The sequence below is a fragment of the Cetorhinus maximus genome, chromosome 19 (assembly GCF_964194155.1).
Source record: "Cetorhinus maximus chromosome 19, sCetMax3.hap1.1, whole genome shotgun sequence".
NCBI classification, from domain to species: domain Eukaryota; kingdom Metazoa; phylum Chordata; class Chondrichthyes; order Lamniformes; family Cetorhinidae; genus Cetorhinus; species Cetorhinus maximus.
The window spans coordinates 80,704,423-80,721,533 of record NC_135897.1 but is presented as its reverse complement, the minus strand read 5'-3'; the positions used below and the strand labels follow the sequence as shown (position 1 = coordinate 80,721,533).

The 17,111-nt window shown below is 45.7% G+C and overlaps 1 long non-coding RNA gene across 1 annotated transcript in view; it reads right to left on the bottom strand.

The window, feature by feature from the left end:
* Positions 1 to 16,614, bottom strand: part of LOC144694228 (uncharacterized) — a 66,474-nt gene extending 49,860 nt beyond the window's left edge. Inside the window, exon 1 of the long non-coding RNA XR_013579692.1 lies at positions 16,090 to 16,614. This is a non-coding gene — a long non-coding RNA (uncharacterized LOC144694228). The remainder of the gene's footprint in view (positions 1 to 16,089) is intronic.
* Between the last annotated feature and the right edge of the window lie 497 nt (positions 16,615 to 17,111).

Below are 17,111 nucleotides of genomic sequence, written 5' to 3'. Positions count from 1 at the left end.
TAAATATGGGTGTGAGAGTTAGTGATGTTGTCTCTTGAAGTGTGAGATCCCTGTGGATGTGTGATGGGATTGTCAGTGTGTGATTTGAGAGTGATTGGAAGAGTGACTTACTCTGGCAGAATGGATGAGACCATTCACCCTGTTGCACCACTGGGTGGCTGTCCTCTTTTGCAGGGCATTGGTGCTGGTCACCGCTACCATCACCTCCATGCTGAATTGGTGACTTTGCTTGCTGGTCTTCACCCAGAATGGGGGTACAGGACGTCATGGCGGGTCTCCACTGCATCCAAAAGGCACTTGAGGGACGCATCATTAAACCGGCAGACTGCAGTCTTCTTGCCTTTCTGGGCCATGTCTTCCATGCAGCAGTCCTGGGCTGGAAGCACTGGGAGGCATTCACGCGGCTGCACTTTAAATACGAGGAAGCGTCGTGGTGATGGCATGGCAGGCGAATGCCAGCCCACCTGCCATCGAAACAGGATGTTTCCCGGAATGCATTATTAATGAGGTGGGATTGGGGCGATATGGTGTGAAACGCTGCCATTGCGTCCGAAGGGTAAAACATCCTTTTTGCTGCCTGCTACCGCACTTAGTGCTACTTTGGGACGATGTTGCCTATAACTTCCCTACTCGTATATTCAATTTCCGTTGCAATAAATGATAACGTTCAATGAGCTTTGCTAATTATTTGCTGCACCTGTATACTAACCTTTTGCCGTTCATGCACTAGTACGCCCAGATCTCCCTGTGTCTCTGAGCTCTGCAATCTCTCACTATTTAGATAATATGCCTCTTTTATACTCACCCTGCCAAAATGGTCAACCTTACATTTCCCTACATTATACTCCATTTGCCAGATCTTTGGCCAATCACCTAATGTATCTCTTTCCTTTTGTAGCTCCTTACGTCCTCTTCCCAACTTACTTTCCTACCTATCTTTGTATCATTCGCAAGTATAGCAACCATACCATTGGTCCCTTCTCCAAACCATTTATATAAATTGTAAAGAGTGGGCCCCAGCACTGATCCCTATGGCATACCACTCGTCACATCCTGCCAACCAGAAAATGAGCTATTTATGCCTACTCTCGGTTTCCTATTAGCTAACCAATCTCCTATCCATGCCAATTTGTTACCCCCAACACCATGCCCTTTTATTTTCAGCAATAACCTTTGATGAGGCACCTTATCAAATGTCTCCTGAAAACCTACGTACAGTACATCCACCGGTTCCCCTTTATCCACAGCACCCGTTACTTCTTCAAAGAACTACAATAAATTGGTTAAACATGATTTCCCTTTCACAAAACCTCGATGACTCTGCCTGATTACCTTGAATTTATCCAAGTGCCCTGTTGTAACATCTTTAATAATAGCTTCTAACATCTTCCCTATGACAGATGCTAAGCTAACTGGCCTATAGTTCACGGATTTCTGTTTCCCTCCCTTTTTGAATAAAGGAGTTACATTAACTATTTTCCAATCTAATGGAACCTTCCTGAATCTAATGAACTTTGGAAAACTAAAACCAATGCATCAACTATCTCATTAGCCATTTCTTTTAAAACCATAGGAAGAAGTCCATCAAGACCCAAGGGCTTGTCAGTCAGCAGCTCCAGCAATTTTCACAGTGCCACTTCCCTGGTGATTGAATTTTTTCTGAGTTCCTCCCTCCCTTCCATTTCCTGACTTACAGCTATTTCTGGGACGTTGCTTGTATTCTCTATGGTGAAGACTGATGCAAAACACTCATTCAATTCATCTGCCATCTCCTTATTTTCTATTATTAAATTCCCAGGCTCACTTTCTATACGAACATGCTCACTTTGGTAACCATTTTCTTTTCTAAATATCTATAGAAAGGGCAGAATTTTGCCATCGGCGAGCAGGGGGCGGGGCCCGCTCACCAACGCGTAAAATGATGCAGGATGACGTCGGGCGGAACCCCCAATGTCATCCCGCCCTATTTAAATTTTCAGGAAGGCAGGTCCGCAGCAAAATCAGCTGCAGGCCAGCCGACCTGTCGATGGCCAATTGAGGCCATTGACAGGATCAATTATACAATTAAAGGACCTGCCCGACCAGCCTTAAGGTTGTCGGGCTGGCCAGGAGCCCCGGCGGCAAATAGATAAAACATGAAATCTCATCCGGGGGCGGGATGAGGTTTCATGCAAGGTTTTAAAATTTTCAATAAAGTTATTATGTTAGTTATGAACATGTCCCATCTCATGTGACATTGTCACATGAGGGGGACATGTTAGGGAATTTATTATTTTCTATTTTTAATGTTTTTAAAAGTGTAAGCGATCTCCCTGAGACAGCACTTAGCCTCAGGGAGATGTGCACTCTTTCATGCGCATGTGCGAAAGAACACACTCTCGCTTTTGGGGATTCCCCCCTCGCCCGCACAGGGAGTGCATAGCGCTTCCCATCGGACCTCACGCTGGGCGGGCCTTAATTGGCTCGCCCACGTAAAATGGTGGCGGGGCCCGCTTCTCCGGCGGGGATCGGCTCCCTGCCCACCGGAGATTGGGTCGGGCCCGCCCACCCGACAGGCAGAAAATTCTGCCCAAAGTCTTAGGCCGTAATTTTCCAGCCCCTCATACCGGCTGGATTTTCAGCTGCCGCCAGTGTGAATGGAGATTTCAGTGGCTTGGCGGCCCGGCCGCGGGGGAATTTGCCGCGGGGATCTGGAAAATTCCAGCCTTACTATTTGTCTTTATATTTCTAGCTAGCTTTGTCTCATACCCTATTTTTTCCTTCCTTATTCATCTTTTAGTCAGTCTTTGCTGTATTTTATATTCTGTCCAATCTTCTGACCTGTCACCCATCTTTGCGCAATTTTCTTTAAGTTTGACATTACCTTTAGCTTTTTTAGTTAACCACAGATGGTGGATCCTCCCCTTGGAATTTTTATTTCTTGTTGGAGTGTATCTATTCTACGTATTCTGAAATATCTCCTTAAATGTCTGCCACTGGATCTCTATTGACATATCCCTTAAGCTAAATTGCCAGCTCACTTTCGCTAGCTCTGCTTTCGTGCCCTCATAATTGCAATTATTTAAGCTTAAAATACTAGTGTTATATCTAGCCTTCATTTCTTCAAACTGAATGTAAAATTCAATCATATTATGATCACTGCTACCTAGGGGCACCTTCACTATGAGCTCATTAATTAATCCTATCTCATTGCACAATACGAGGTCCAGTGTAGTCTGCTCCCTGGTTGGCTCCAGAACATGCTGATCTAAGAAATTATCCCGAAAACATCCTATGAATTCATCACCTATGCTACCTCTATCCATCTGGCTTTTCCAGTCTATGTGTAGATTAAAATTCCCCATAATAATCATTGTACACCTTTCTGACAAGCTCCCACTATTTCTTCTTTGATACCGCATCCTACCAGGTGATTACTGTTAAGAGGCCTGTATACCGCTCCAACAAGCGACTTCTTGCCTTTATCATTCCTCATCTCTACCCAAACTGCTTCGATATCCTAGTTACCTGAACTTAGGCCATCCCTCTCTGCTGTGTTAATGTCATCTTTAATTAACAGAGCCACCCCTCCACCTTTTCCTAACTTCCTATCCTTCCTAAAAGTCAGACACCGTTCAATGTTCAGGTCCCAATCTATCCTATCCTGTAGCCATGCCTCTGTATTGGTTATCAGATCATACTTATTTATCTCTATTTGCACTATCAGTTCATCTGTCCGCCCACCGATCTGTCAATGGCCAATTGAGGCCATTGACAGAGTAATTAAGATAATTAAAGACCTGCCTGTCCAACCTTAAGGCTGGCGGGCAGGCCAGGAGCCCCGGCGGGCTTCTGATAATAAATGAAACCTCATCCACTGGCGGGATGAGGTTTCATGTCTGTTTTTAAAAACTTTAATACATTTTATGTAATATTTATTAACATGTCCCATCTCGTGTGACATTGTCACATGAGGGAGACATGTTAATAATTTTTTAATGTTTCTATTTTTAAAGTTTTTTGGACTGTTACTGATCTCCCTGAGACAGGAGCAGTGCGCTCTTTCACGCGCATGCACGAAAGAGCGCACTTTGACAGCTGGGGATTCCCTCCCCACCCCCACCCCCCACACAGGAAACGCATAGCGCTTCCCGTTGGGGATGCCGCTGGGCGGGCCTTAATTGGCCCGCCCACTCAAAATGGCGGCGGGCCCTGTTTCGGCGGCGGGGGTTGACTGTCCGCCCGCCGCCGAGCCGGTGGGGCCCACACGCTCACCAAGGTCTAAATTCTGCCCAATTAACACTACACCACCATCTCCCCATAAAAACTCTGTTTTCAAATCGAGGCAGAAGTGAGTTAAACTATTTATAGTTGAAGGGAAGAAAAGTGAATGGTAAGCAGACAGACAATCTATACGATGAAAAAGCATAGGAAATGTGCCGGAGGGCCACCCCACTCTACCACACTGTGAGGTATGGTGGCCTGCCTGAGAGTTTTGTCTCAGTGCTTCGAGATTTATGGCTGCCAAAGAGCAGGTGGTGACTCTGGTCGCCAGCCGGTGAATTTGAATAGAAAAATTTCAACAATCTTGCTTTCACTCGATGTTTATGACTCTTGGTAAATGTTCGATGTAGATACCATTCCCCATTACTGAAACAATTCGTCTTTTTTATGCAAACCACCAATTCCCAGCATTATGACAGTGCTCAGGAGAAATTCACCAATTACCTGTATATGCATGTTGAAATTGCACACATGCAGCAGGGCCTATAAGATACCGTCACACACATGATACTGCCTAGAGATGAGAGTCAAGGATGGGATTGGGAAAGGAGAATTAATATAAGTGCAATTCATTGAGCAAATGAAACTTATGGCCTAGTTTTCTTGAGACACAGCCATTAAGTTAACTCACTTTGGCAGCCATACACATTTCTGATCATCTGTACTGTCAATGAATGACTCAAATGCATTCCTTAACTTTTAGACCCGTGATCAAGAGGAAATGGAACTGTTGCCATGAGCATATGTCTTTGTCACCCCAGAACAATTGGAAGCCCTGAAGAATATGGGAAATCCAAATTTGGCTGTAAGGCGCCTAATGCACACACTGGGCAGAATTTTCTGCCTGTCAGGCGGGTGGAGCAGGCTCAGGTGGGTGTTGATGAGATGGGTTCTGCACCCACAGCATGTGGTACAGTAACACCCACACTACTGTTTTGGGAGCAACCTGGAGGATCTGCACCTTGATGCCATCATTTCCTGGTTCGAGCAGGAGGCCCTCGATCTGGAGAGGTGCCATGCGGTGTCGGTGAGGCTGGGGTGCCATAGGTGGGGATGTTAGCCCAGCACTGAGGTCACCATTAGTGTCCCAGCAGCCATGACACAGATTAATGTTCAGTGATTGAAGTTTGCAACATGGCTTGACCATTGCTTATGGAAGGATGATCTGGGGGACAGGGATGCACATTGACATTGTCTCCACGTTAACTGATCCAATGTCCTTGTCCTTCCTTTCAGCATCAGTGGATCAGGGCCTGGAGGAGGAGGCACAGGGTCCCCCTCTCACACCTGAGAGTCCTGAAGTCTCTGACCAACCAGCGTCACACCATCTCTGCCAGGCAGGCACCAGCACAGATACTAGCACCTCGGTGGGAATTAGATCATTGGCAAGTGTCCCAGGGCACAACGGTGAGGGCACTTCACAATTGCTGGAGGAGCTGGCAGAGACAGAGAGTGCCCATGGCACCAGCAGTCGGAGGACTGTAGGGGACCAGGCACATGCTCAGTCAGTGGCTGATGATGCACCTCTGGAGTCGTCCATAAGGCAGCAAACACTGGAAGTTCAGCAGGGTGTGCAGGAGGATCTGGCGGAGATACAAGAGGCTATGCATGGCTTGGTCTCCATGGTGGAGGAGTCTACGCGGACCATCGCCAATGCAATGAGCCTCATGGCCGAGCGCCATGCTTCCTCCATGGAGAGAGTGGCAACCAATCAGGGCTTCCTGGGGATGCGCTCGCACCAGCAATCCCTCACATTGGCATTAACCTCAGCTGGTCAGTGCCAGTGTGGGAGATGGTCTGGGCACCAAGTTTCCCAGCTCGGTGCCCCTCCATCTACGGTGAGCAGCGAGGTCCGAAGCGACCTCACATCGGCGCAACAGCTGCCTGGCGTCTCTGCGGGCTCCTCTCAGGGCACTACAGATGAGGGCGGCAGCTTCTCCGCCCCTCTTTTGTTTCCTTAAGATCATTTTGTTACAACATTAAATTTAGACATGTGACCATGGCTGAGGGTGCCTCTTTTCCTCTGCAGATGGATGGTTACCCATGATGTTATGAGTGGGTTGTGTCACATTGAGCTTTAGTGATAAGACCCTTAGCTAATGTTAGTATCCAGGCAGATTTAGCACTCAGGTATCAGGTATGGAGCCTGCAGCATAGGCTTTTGTTAGAGGTCCATCTGTGGTGTTCTAGCTGAAGGTTCTTTGGATTAAAGCCTCCCGGGTGACCCTGACTCCCTGCAGTATGCCCGAGTGATCGTCTGCCCCCTCAGCATTTCCCTGCGCGTGCTCATCCTCGGATTCACTGCTGAACTCATTGTGTGCAGCTGCAGCAACTGCATCTACAGCTCCTTCACCCACAGCATCGCCCCTTTCCAGAGCAAGATTGTGGAGAGTGCAGCATGCAACCACTATCACCGACACACAATCTGGGGGGTACTGGAGTGCGCCTCCTGAGCGGTCCAGGCATCGGAAGTGCATCTTGAGAAGACCAATGGTTCTCTCCACCACAGCTCTTGTGGTGCCGTGGCTCCTATTGTACCGCTACTCAACTTCTGTTCTTGGATGGCGGAGAGGCGTCATGAGACACCTTCTGAGGGGATAGCACCTTGTCACCAGCAGCCATCCATCCAGCCGGGCCGGAGCACCGAAGAGACCCGGCACCTGGGAGTGTCTGAGGGTGTAGGCATCATGGGAACTGGCTGGGTACCTTGCACAAACTTGCAGAATCTGCAGCTTATGATCACAAATCAGCATCCTGTGCCTTCCTGTTGACAAAGGCACCGGGCTCACCTGCTGGCACCTTGATGGCCACATGTGTGCAGCCTATTGCACCCTGAATGCAGAGGAAGCCAGCAATCACTGCAAAGCCTCTGACTCGCTGTGTCTAGTTGGCCTGGTCCCAGCGGTAGTGGACAAATGTCAATGCACGCCTGAATAGAGCGTCTGTCATCTGCTTGACACAAGTGTGGACAGCTGGTTGGGAGGCACCGCAAAGATCACACTCCGAGCTCTGGAAAGAGCCAGAGGCATAGAAGTTGAGGGCAGCTGTGACCTTTAGAGCCACTGGGATGGGGTGTCTACCCACACAGTTAGCGGAGATCCCAAGCCCAATCATCTGACAGGTATAGTTGACTGTCTCCCTTGAGAGATGGAACCTCCTTTGGCACTGCACCTCAGACATATTGAGGTAGCTGCTTCGCCGCCTGTATACCCTGGCAGCAGGATAGTGGCATCTTCTGCGGCCCCTTCCGCCTTGGTCACCTCTTGGCCCTGCGCCCCTTGTGCCCGCGCCTGCCCTCCCAAAGGTAGCTCCCCTGGAGGCTGAATGTGGACTCCTGGCCTCCTCCCCTTTTTAGGCCTCCCTTCCTCCTCAGAGGAGGTGCCTCCAGTGGAGAGCAGAACTCCCATTCCCAGGCTAAGGGAAGGTTTTCTGAAACCTGCAGGCCCCAAAAAGGATCTTCACCGTAGAGTGCTGACCTGAAGGTTGTGAGTCCTGTCCAAGCAGCTGGTATGAGTTTTGAAGTATTTCTGCTCACACAGGCAAGTATCAGTAACTTTCAGAAATAAATGTCTGACTGAGCACATTTGCGACCCCACTGACCCCTCTTACCCGCCCATGGATGAGGTTTATACAAATGTGTCCTACCCGCCTGCCCATTGCACCCGTGCAACAACCTGAAGATCGCACAGGCCCCAAAAAATCGCCGTCAATTGGTGCCTCAAGGGCCTTAAGTGGCCCATTAATTAATAGCGGGCACACATCGGAGATCATCACGCTCCCGCCCACCAAAATATCGCGATGGTGCACGGTGACATCGGGACGCTCACCCGACGTCACCATGCGTCAGCGTGCGGGGCCTGTCCCCGCACGCCAACGGGAAAATCCTGCCCACTGTTCCCAAAGGACTTCCTGGTGAAGTCATGCTGCAAGGGCACGGCCTCTATAACAGATGAGAAGAAGCCTTTACCAGTAATCAGGCATATAAAAGCAAGTACATGTATTGCATGCAGAGTATTCTCAGGGAAGTCCTATAGCTAGGTGGTGAAATAAACACACTCAGTTCTGGGACCAATCCAGTTTCATTCAAAGATGAACTCTAATCTCTTGTGATTTTACAAAGTAAAGACATGTGTTATCTTCTCAGGCTTCATGAGACAGAACCACAGGAAGGATTGAGTTCCAGAGATGACCAAGGCAAAGCTCAACTGCATAATCAACAACTGCTGCACAAATGCAAACTGGCCGCTGAGGAACCGGAACAAAATGGGGACAATGGGGCAAAAACAAAAAGTGCTGGAAAAACTCAGTAGGTCTGACAGCATCTGTGGAGAGAAAGACAGAGTTAACACAGAGTACGACTCTGACTCGAAACATTATCTCTGTCTTTCTCTCCACAGAGGCTGTCAGGCCTACTGAGTTTTTCCAGCACTTTTTGATTTTGTTTCAGATTTCCAGCATCCGCAGTGTTTTGCCTTTATCTTAGGGACGATGGGGAATTGATGCACGCCACCGTGGTGTAAATTTTTTGGGCAGCATAAAGAAAAGTTAATAAATCAGATTGCATTGAAGCAATTACTTTCCTGTGTTCTTTAATGCAAATTGGGTTGCTGATCAAAAAGTATTTCGAAATGAAAACTAGAAGTCCTTTCGATGACTGCATATCCCATTTGCTCATGGTAAAGATATCAAATTGGGAATCTAGTCAGAGTTATTGCAAGTATTTCTTGCCAGGATTGAAATTTATTCACATGACTGATAATCAGGTTTGATGACATTTTTATTGTCTCCTACAACTTTTCTAAACTTTCACAGTCCACGCCATTCGAGAGCTGCAGTGTGTAATTTACATTCCCCGTTTGTTTCGTAGGTGTTCAGGATGCATGTAGACAATCGTGCATACGCAATTGATCGAAAGTCTCAAATGGCAACTGGATGTTTGAGTTCTATTTATGGCTCCTGATATCCTCATGATCGCTTTTAATACCTAGTGATCGCTTTTGTCCAACGATTGCATCTCGAATGCTTTTGATCACTAATGATCGCTTTGGAATGATAATGATTGCCCGTTGAATGCTAATGATCGCTTCCACAAATTCAGTAAGCTATGATAGCTTTTGGATACTTTTGAGCAATTTGCTGACTCCTGAAGTAGGACCAATCAAAAAGAATCATGATGTTAAAAGATGTCAATTGAACATTTTTGATGACAAATGATTACTGTTTTTGAGATGAAAACTCATTACAAATTGTACTGTTTGATGTCAAACAATGTAAAATCCGTGATTCCTCTGACACCTTACGTCACATCAACAATTTCCAGTTCCCTGGCCCCAACCGCTTCCTCTTCACCATGGATGTCCAATCCCTCTACACCTCCATCCCCCACCAGGATGGTCTGAAGGCCCTTAGCTTCTTCCTTGAACAGAGGCCCCAACAATCCCCATCCACCACTACTCTCCTCCATCTGGCTGAACTTGTTCTCACACTGAACAATTTCTCCTTTAACTCCTCTCACTTCCTCCAAATAAAAGGTGTGGCTATGGGTACCCGCATGGGCCCCAGCTATGCCTGTCTCTTTATGGGGTATGTGGAACATTCCTTGTTCCAGTCCTACTCCGGCCCCCTCCCACAACTCTTTCTCCGGTACATCGATGATTACTTCGGTGCTGCTTCATGCTCTCGTCGGGACCTGGAAAAATTTATTAATTTTGCTTCCAATCTCCACCCCTCCTTCATCTTCACATGGTCCATCTCTGACACTTCTCTTCCCTTCCTTGACCTCTCTGTCTCAATTTCTGATGATAGACTGTCCACCAATATCCATTACAAGCCTACCGACTCCCACAGCTACCTCGACTATAGCTCCTCACACTCCGCTTCTTGTAAAGACTCCATCCCATTCTCTCAGTTCCTTCGCCTCCGTTGCATCTGTTCTGATGACGCTACCTTCAAAAACAGCTCCTCTGACATGTCCTCCTTCTTCCTTAACCGAGGTTTTCCATCCACGGTCGTTGACAGGGCCCTCAACCGTCTCCAGCCCATATCCCGCGCATCCTCCCTCACGCCTTCTCCTCCTTCCCAGAAACATGATAGGGTCCCCCTTGTCCTCACTTATCACCCCACCAGCCTCCGCATTCAAAGGATCATCCTCCGCCATTTCCGCCAACTCCAGCATGATGCCACCACCAAACACATCTTCCCTTCATCCCCACTGACGGCATTCCGTAGGGATCGTTTCCTCCGGGACACCCTGGTCCACTCCTCCATCACCCCCTACTCCTCAACCCCCACTTATGGCACCTCCCCATGCCCACGCAGAAGATGCAACACCTGCCCCTTCACTTCCTCTCTCCTCACCGTCCAAGGGCCCAAACACTCCTTTCAAGTGAAGCAGCATTTCACTTGCATTTCCCCTAACTTAGTCTACTGCATTCGTTGCTCCCAATGCGGTCTCCTCTACATTGGAGAGACCAAACGCAAACTGGGCGACCGTTTTGCGGAACACCTGCGGTCTGTCCGCAAGAAAGACCCAAACCTCCCTGTCGCTTGCCATTTTAACACTCCACCCTGTTCTCTTGCCCACATGTCTGTCCTTGGCTTGCTGCATTGTTCCAGTGAAGCCCAACGCAAACTGGAGGAACAGCACCTCATCTTCCGACTAGGCACTTTACAGCCTTCTGGGCTGAATATTGAATTCAACAACTTTAGATCTTAAACTCCCCCTCCCCCCATCCCCACCCTGTTTCTTCCCCCCCACCCCCCCTTTTTTTTCAATAATTTATATAGATTCTTCTTTCCCCACCTATTTCCATTATTTTTAAATCTAAACTAAAACCTTGTTAGTCTTTTCCACCCCACCCCCACTAGAGCTGTACTTTGAATATCCTGTCTTCCATTCTTAATTAGCACTTTTCTCAGACAAATGTCACCACCTTCGACACCTCTTTGACCCTTTTGTCTGTGACATCTTTTGATTATCTGCTCATCTCCACAATCACCACACCCTCAATGTGTCTCTCCCCCCCCCACCCACCCACCTTAAACCAATTTATATTTCTCCCTTCTTCTAACTATGCTTCAGTTCTGCCGAAGGGCCATGAAGGCTCGAAACGTTAACTGATTTCTTCTCCGCCGATGCTGCCAGACCTGCTGAGTTTTTCCAGGTAATTCTGTTTTTGTAATGTAAAATGATGTACTGATCATTTTGAGCGCAATTTAATGCAAAATCATTGTCAAAATTTTCTGGTGGGGGGATCTTTCCACTCTTCTTCCTCTGAAGATGCGGAGCAGTAATCATCTTCCTCCTCCTGAAGCTCCTGTCCTCAATGCTGCGCTACGTTGTGCAAGGCGCACATCATCATAATCATTCTGGACACCCTTGCTAACACATACCGCAAGTCACCCCCCCAGATCTGTCCAAGCACAGAAAAGCATCTTCAGCATCAATGGCTTGTTCAATGACTATTCTCACACTTATGTGTCTTCAATTGTACCTTTCCTATCATTGGTGGCAGGGTTCCCCACCAGCTTGTAGGGTCATCAGCCAAGTGCTTAGAGGGTAACCCTTGTATCCAAGAAGCCATCCATTGATAGGGCTTGAAGATGCAAATATCTGTGGTAGACTTGACCGGGGAAGAATGAAGGCATCTTGGCAGCTTCCTGGGTATCTTGCACAGACATGCATGATAGTATTTCAGTGGCTACATTATCTGATTAATTAAGCTTATCAATAATCAAATGGAATTCCTTTCACTTGATGAATACTGCTGGTTGATCTGAGGACACCTTGACTGCCGTGGGTTTAGTCAATGATCCCCAGGACCTGTGAGAATCCAGCCAGAGCAGCAAGAGTGCCCACTAATCCTGGTGAGTTTCAGACAGCCCACAAAATCCTGCACTAGCAGTTAAAGCATGAATCCAAGATTAAAGATGCAGTTACAGGATTTGTTCTGATGAAATGTCACAGACCTGAAACATTGGGCAGGATTTTCACAGAGTTGTAGGGAACCATCTCTGACTGATCCCATTTAAGCCAGTAGGAGAAAGGGGATAGGGCATGACTCACGCATGAGAAAAAGTCAAAATCAGCAGGGCTGTTTGAACTTGAAATTGAAGACCCCATTTTTGTTGTAGCAAGGGTCTTAACCTGCAGTGTGTGAGTCAAAATTTTTAGAGTGGACATAAACGCTCTTGAGGGATGGATAAGGCCTGTAGAACTGTCAAGCTGTGAAGTTCTTTAAATCCTCAGCCCTTTAAAAATTAAAAAAAAATAGTCTACCTGTGACAGTGGGAGTTGAGAAAAAAGTATTTTTTTAAAGAACTTTATTTCTTTATTCTTTCATGGGATGTGGAACCTGTTGCCCATCCCTAATTGCCCTTGAACTGAATGGTTTTCTAGGCCATTTCAGAGGGCAGATAAGAGTCAACCACATTGTTGTGGGTCTAGAGTCACACGTAGGCCAGGCCAGGAAAGAATGGCAGATTTCTTACCCTGGAGGGCTTCAGTGAACCAGGTGGGCTTTTACAATTGGTAATGGTTTCATGGCACCATTATTGAGACTAGCTTTACACTTCAGATTTATTAATTGAATTTAAATTCCACCAGAGCATTAGCTTGGGCTTCTGGATTACTAGCCCAGTGTCCACTACACCACGTCCACCCATTCTAGCAATTGCAATAGCTGTTTGTTGACATTATCCCAAGAGCTATCATTATGTCATTATTGCTTGGCTGCTTTCTACAACCTATAATTATTACAGTGGAGGCAGTGGGGTTGGGGGGGTGGGGGGGCTCTTAAGTTCACAGTTTGATTGATAGCTCAAAGAGGTTATTAAAGGATTAGCTGTCTTCGCTGTGAGGTTATGCATACAAGTCATTTTGTTTTTAAAGTGGATTAAGTACTTGAGGGAATTAAATGGGCTTTCATGATTGGGAGCTTTTTCTACTATAGTAAAGGCTGTAATGAATATTTAGGTCTTTACTTAATTTCACCCCAGCAAGGCATCAGAGGTCTGCCCATGGTGGATACTGGGTGAGTTGACATGGACTGTGTAAGGGCAAAGGGTGGTGGGTTGGTGAGGCATGTGTTGGCATGAATTGGTAGAAGGTGGTATTAGGGCTAAAACAGCCATGGGGGTGGCTGGATGCATAGGCTGGCATGAATTATCATGGGGACATGGAGCCCACAAAGGGACTGGATGGGAGGCTATGGGGTGTGAGGGGTGAGTGCTAGAGGGCCTAAAATTTAAAGATACAACCGGGACCAAGTCACAGAGAACCAAGGCAGGTCTTTTAAACAGCCTGCCTTGGCACTCAGCACTTGTCAGCCCCTGTGGCCACCTCCACCTGTGTCTGGAGGACATTGGGCCTGTCTCCTTTCTGCACCCTGCCACCCCAACGCCCAACCCCCCACCCCCTACCCCCCACCATATTTCCCAGAGCCAAAATTGGGTCTAGCAGGACACTTTCTCCCAAGATGGGTGCAGCAAGGTGGCGGGAAATTTTCCGACTTGAAATTCCAGCCCATTAACTCTACTTCTCTTTCCACAGATGCTGCCCAAAACTGCTAAGTGTTTTCAGCATTTTCTGTTTTTTATTTCAGATTTCCAGCCTCTGTAGTGATTTGTTTTTGTAAAGATGTAGTTAATTACATTTAAATTATATGACAGTTGCTGATCCACCTATCCCACAGAGGTTTTCCACAGGCTAACAAACCTGCACTAGTTAGATGAAGAGGGTGCTGGGTTCCTGACTGCCTTTCCTGACGCACTGGCACTTTTTACTTTTTTAGCCTTCTCATGCATCAATACAAACCCACCCTAGCCGATTAAATTTACTCTGTGTCAAAAGTATGATGTGTCAGCTTTGGTATCTGGGCACAAACCTCTATCATCCCAAGAAACCGCTCAGATTCAAAAAAGCCTACATTCAAAAAAGGCTTCCTTAGACAATAGTATTTACCATGATTTGATTGCATTCAAATTGCATTACAAAATCTTCAAAGGGCATATCTGTAGTGCAGACAGCTCTGGACAATGCTTATAACCACATTGCTGCAAATCTTCCACACAGGTCTTTTCGTCTTTTCTCTAATGTGTTGTTCGAGGGTTTATGTATAACTAAGCCTCATAATTTATTTTTCAAGCCTTTGCAATAGGTTTGAACTTGCTGCACCCATTGGTTGACAATATAGTATGCCATACTTGCCAAGTGTATTCAATGCATGGTCTAATCAATGACTTACACACCATAAGCAGGTCGTCATCATTCAACTCTTCTCTTTTCAACATTGTTAAATAGTAGAGTCTTTTGTTGCTTTTTTTGTCAATAAAGTCTGTGTTAGCGTCCAACTTTAAATCATTGGGCAGCATCACTTCCAAGAATTTTCAACTTAAACCAACTATAAATCCATCTTTATGTTTGAAAATACTCACACAGTCTATTGCAAGTGCAACAGAAAAATTGATTTGACAGATAAAGCAAAACAGTCTGTTTATGGATTATCGTTTATCACAGCCAAGTTAGACAATGATAAACCTCTTCAAAAAAACACCAAAAATCAGTACCATGATCTTTTTTCCCCCTACTTCCAGTCTTATCACCCTTTGCTGTTATTGATTAGAACTACAATCTCCATCAGTATTCCTTCTGCAGCACTGCACACATGCTTGAGGCTGGAATTCGAAATCAACCTTTTGTCGCTAATAGCTGAGCGGACAGATCACACATTGCTTAGCGTGCACTTGACAAGGTCTGATTTCATCAGCTCAGGTCTCTGTCACTCTGTAACATGCCTAACTTAAGGGAAACTTAATCTGCCTCTCAGTTAAACAATGCGGAAAAATATCCCAGTGGCACAGAATCAATGGCACACTCTTAGTATAAATACCCTTACATTTGCCAACACAGCCTTTAAGATCAGCTCTGAAAATGTCATGCATCTGAACGCTATTGTGGCATAAATGAAGAGCTTTCCTTTGGCCTATTTGGCCAAGCTCTTGAGCGCACTTTGTTTTCCCAAGAGAAGAAAGCAGAGTAGTAAACCATTTTTGCAGAATGTCATTCTCCCACAACAGTTTATGAAAGAAACATCTGTGACAGGAATCTCTAATGCTTCTTTCAAAGCAAACTCTGACAGTAAAAGAGCTTGGCTAAAAGCTGCAAATCAATCCCTGAATTCCTCATGCTGCATGACATCTAATTTACTATGTATCACATGCAAACTTCTAAGATTTTTTTCTTCACATACGCTGTGAGGCTGTGAGAGTGATGTGGTGGCTCACTTCCAAACTTCAGCTGAATAAACATTTGGCCATTTGCTGGACAGGTTGGCGTGCTAGGGAGTTTCTGCCTTCCTATCTAACCTCACTGAACCTGAGGAAAGCAACTCACTTACAAATTCAAATCAAAGATGGTTCGCTAGTGGCGTGGAGGTGGCTTAAATGGGCCGATTGTTTTTCAATCTCAAGGAACATCTGAGCAGCATACAGCTTCCCGCTGAAGTTGAATAGAGCTGGTGTCTGGATTTTTATGTGCTGTTTATTGTGTTGACTGGAGGAGATGGGAAGCCTCAGATGTTTAAGGGAAGTTAACAGAGGTGAGTGCCACATAACACTTTCATCTTTGTGATGACTTTTGAAGAGTAAACATGATAATTAAAATTTATCAGCGGTAGTTGAATCCATGTTTTTTAAATTTCTCTCTGCTGGTTCACGTTCATTCACACAAGTATTTTGTGAATCAGACAGGCTGCACAGTTCTCTTGCCAGTTACATAAAAATACAGTACCAAGATAATCATTAATGCATGTATCAAAAATAACTCACATTATGTAGGGTTGCTTCAGTTAACACGGATTAAGTGTGCATAATTTAAGCATATCACTTTTCAAGGGCCAAGGGTTCTCTCTCTCTCTCTCTCTCTCTGCCTCTCTCTCTTCATTCCGATAGGAGCTTTTCCCAGTAAATGAATAATAATAAGAGAACATTTGATTTTAAACGTATGATTTTACAGTTCATATTCTCCTTCCACAACACTGCCATCCTTCGCCACCACCACTCCTAACATCCCTGCAACAGTCCCCATTCTCAAGCGCAGATCTCGCTAACATCATTTATTAATATATGCTATAGTCTGGGCAGTGTAAATTCTAAAACTGCTAAAACAATTCTGAATTAAATAGCATATTCTAAATAATTTTGCTTTGCTGGTGCAATAGATTTCATACCTTTTTCCTTATGAATGATTGGACATTGGGTGATAATTCAGAGGATTGTAGCATGCGATTACAATAACTCAGTCGTTAATTTAAGCAGTAATATTCCCCAGACTATTTCTCCACTTAAAATCTCCGCAGCACTGACACATGGATGATGTTCAACAACAATTATTGGGGGTTTGTTTACCTTGCTATGATTTAAAAAAATAAAGTTTCCTTATTCAGAAAAAAAAACATGGCAAGTTTTCAATCTGATCTTCCAAAAAATCTTAATATCTTGAATTTTATGTATTCATGGGATGGGGGCATCACTGGCTAGGCCTAATTGCCCTTGAGAACTGAATTTTGCTTGCTCGTCCATTTCAGAGTCAACCACATTGCTGTGGGTCTGGAGTCACATGTAAGCCAGACCAGATAAGGATGGCAGACTTTTCCTTTCAACAATGGCTTTATGGTTATCATTAGACTTTTAATTCCAAATTTTTTGTTGAATTCACCATCTGCTAATGGTGGGATTCAAACCCAAGTCCCCAGCACATTACCCTGGGTCTCTGAATGATTAGCCCAGTGACAACGCCACCACTTCCCCAATGTGAATGCAATTTGCTGCCAAGAAGGAAAGAATAGCAA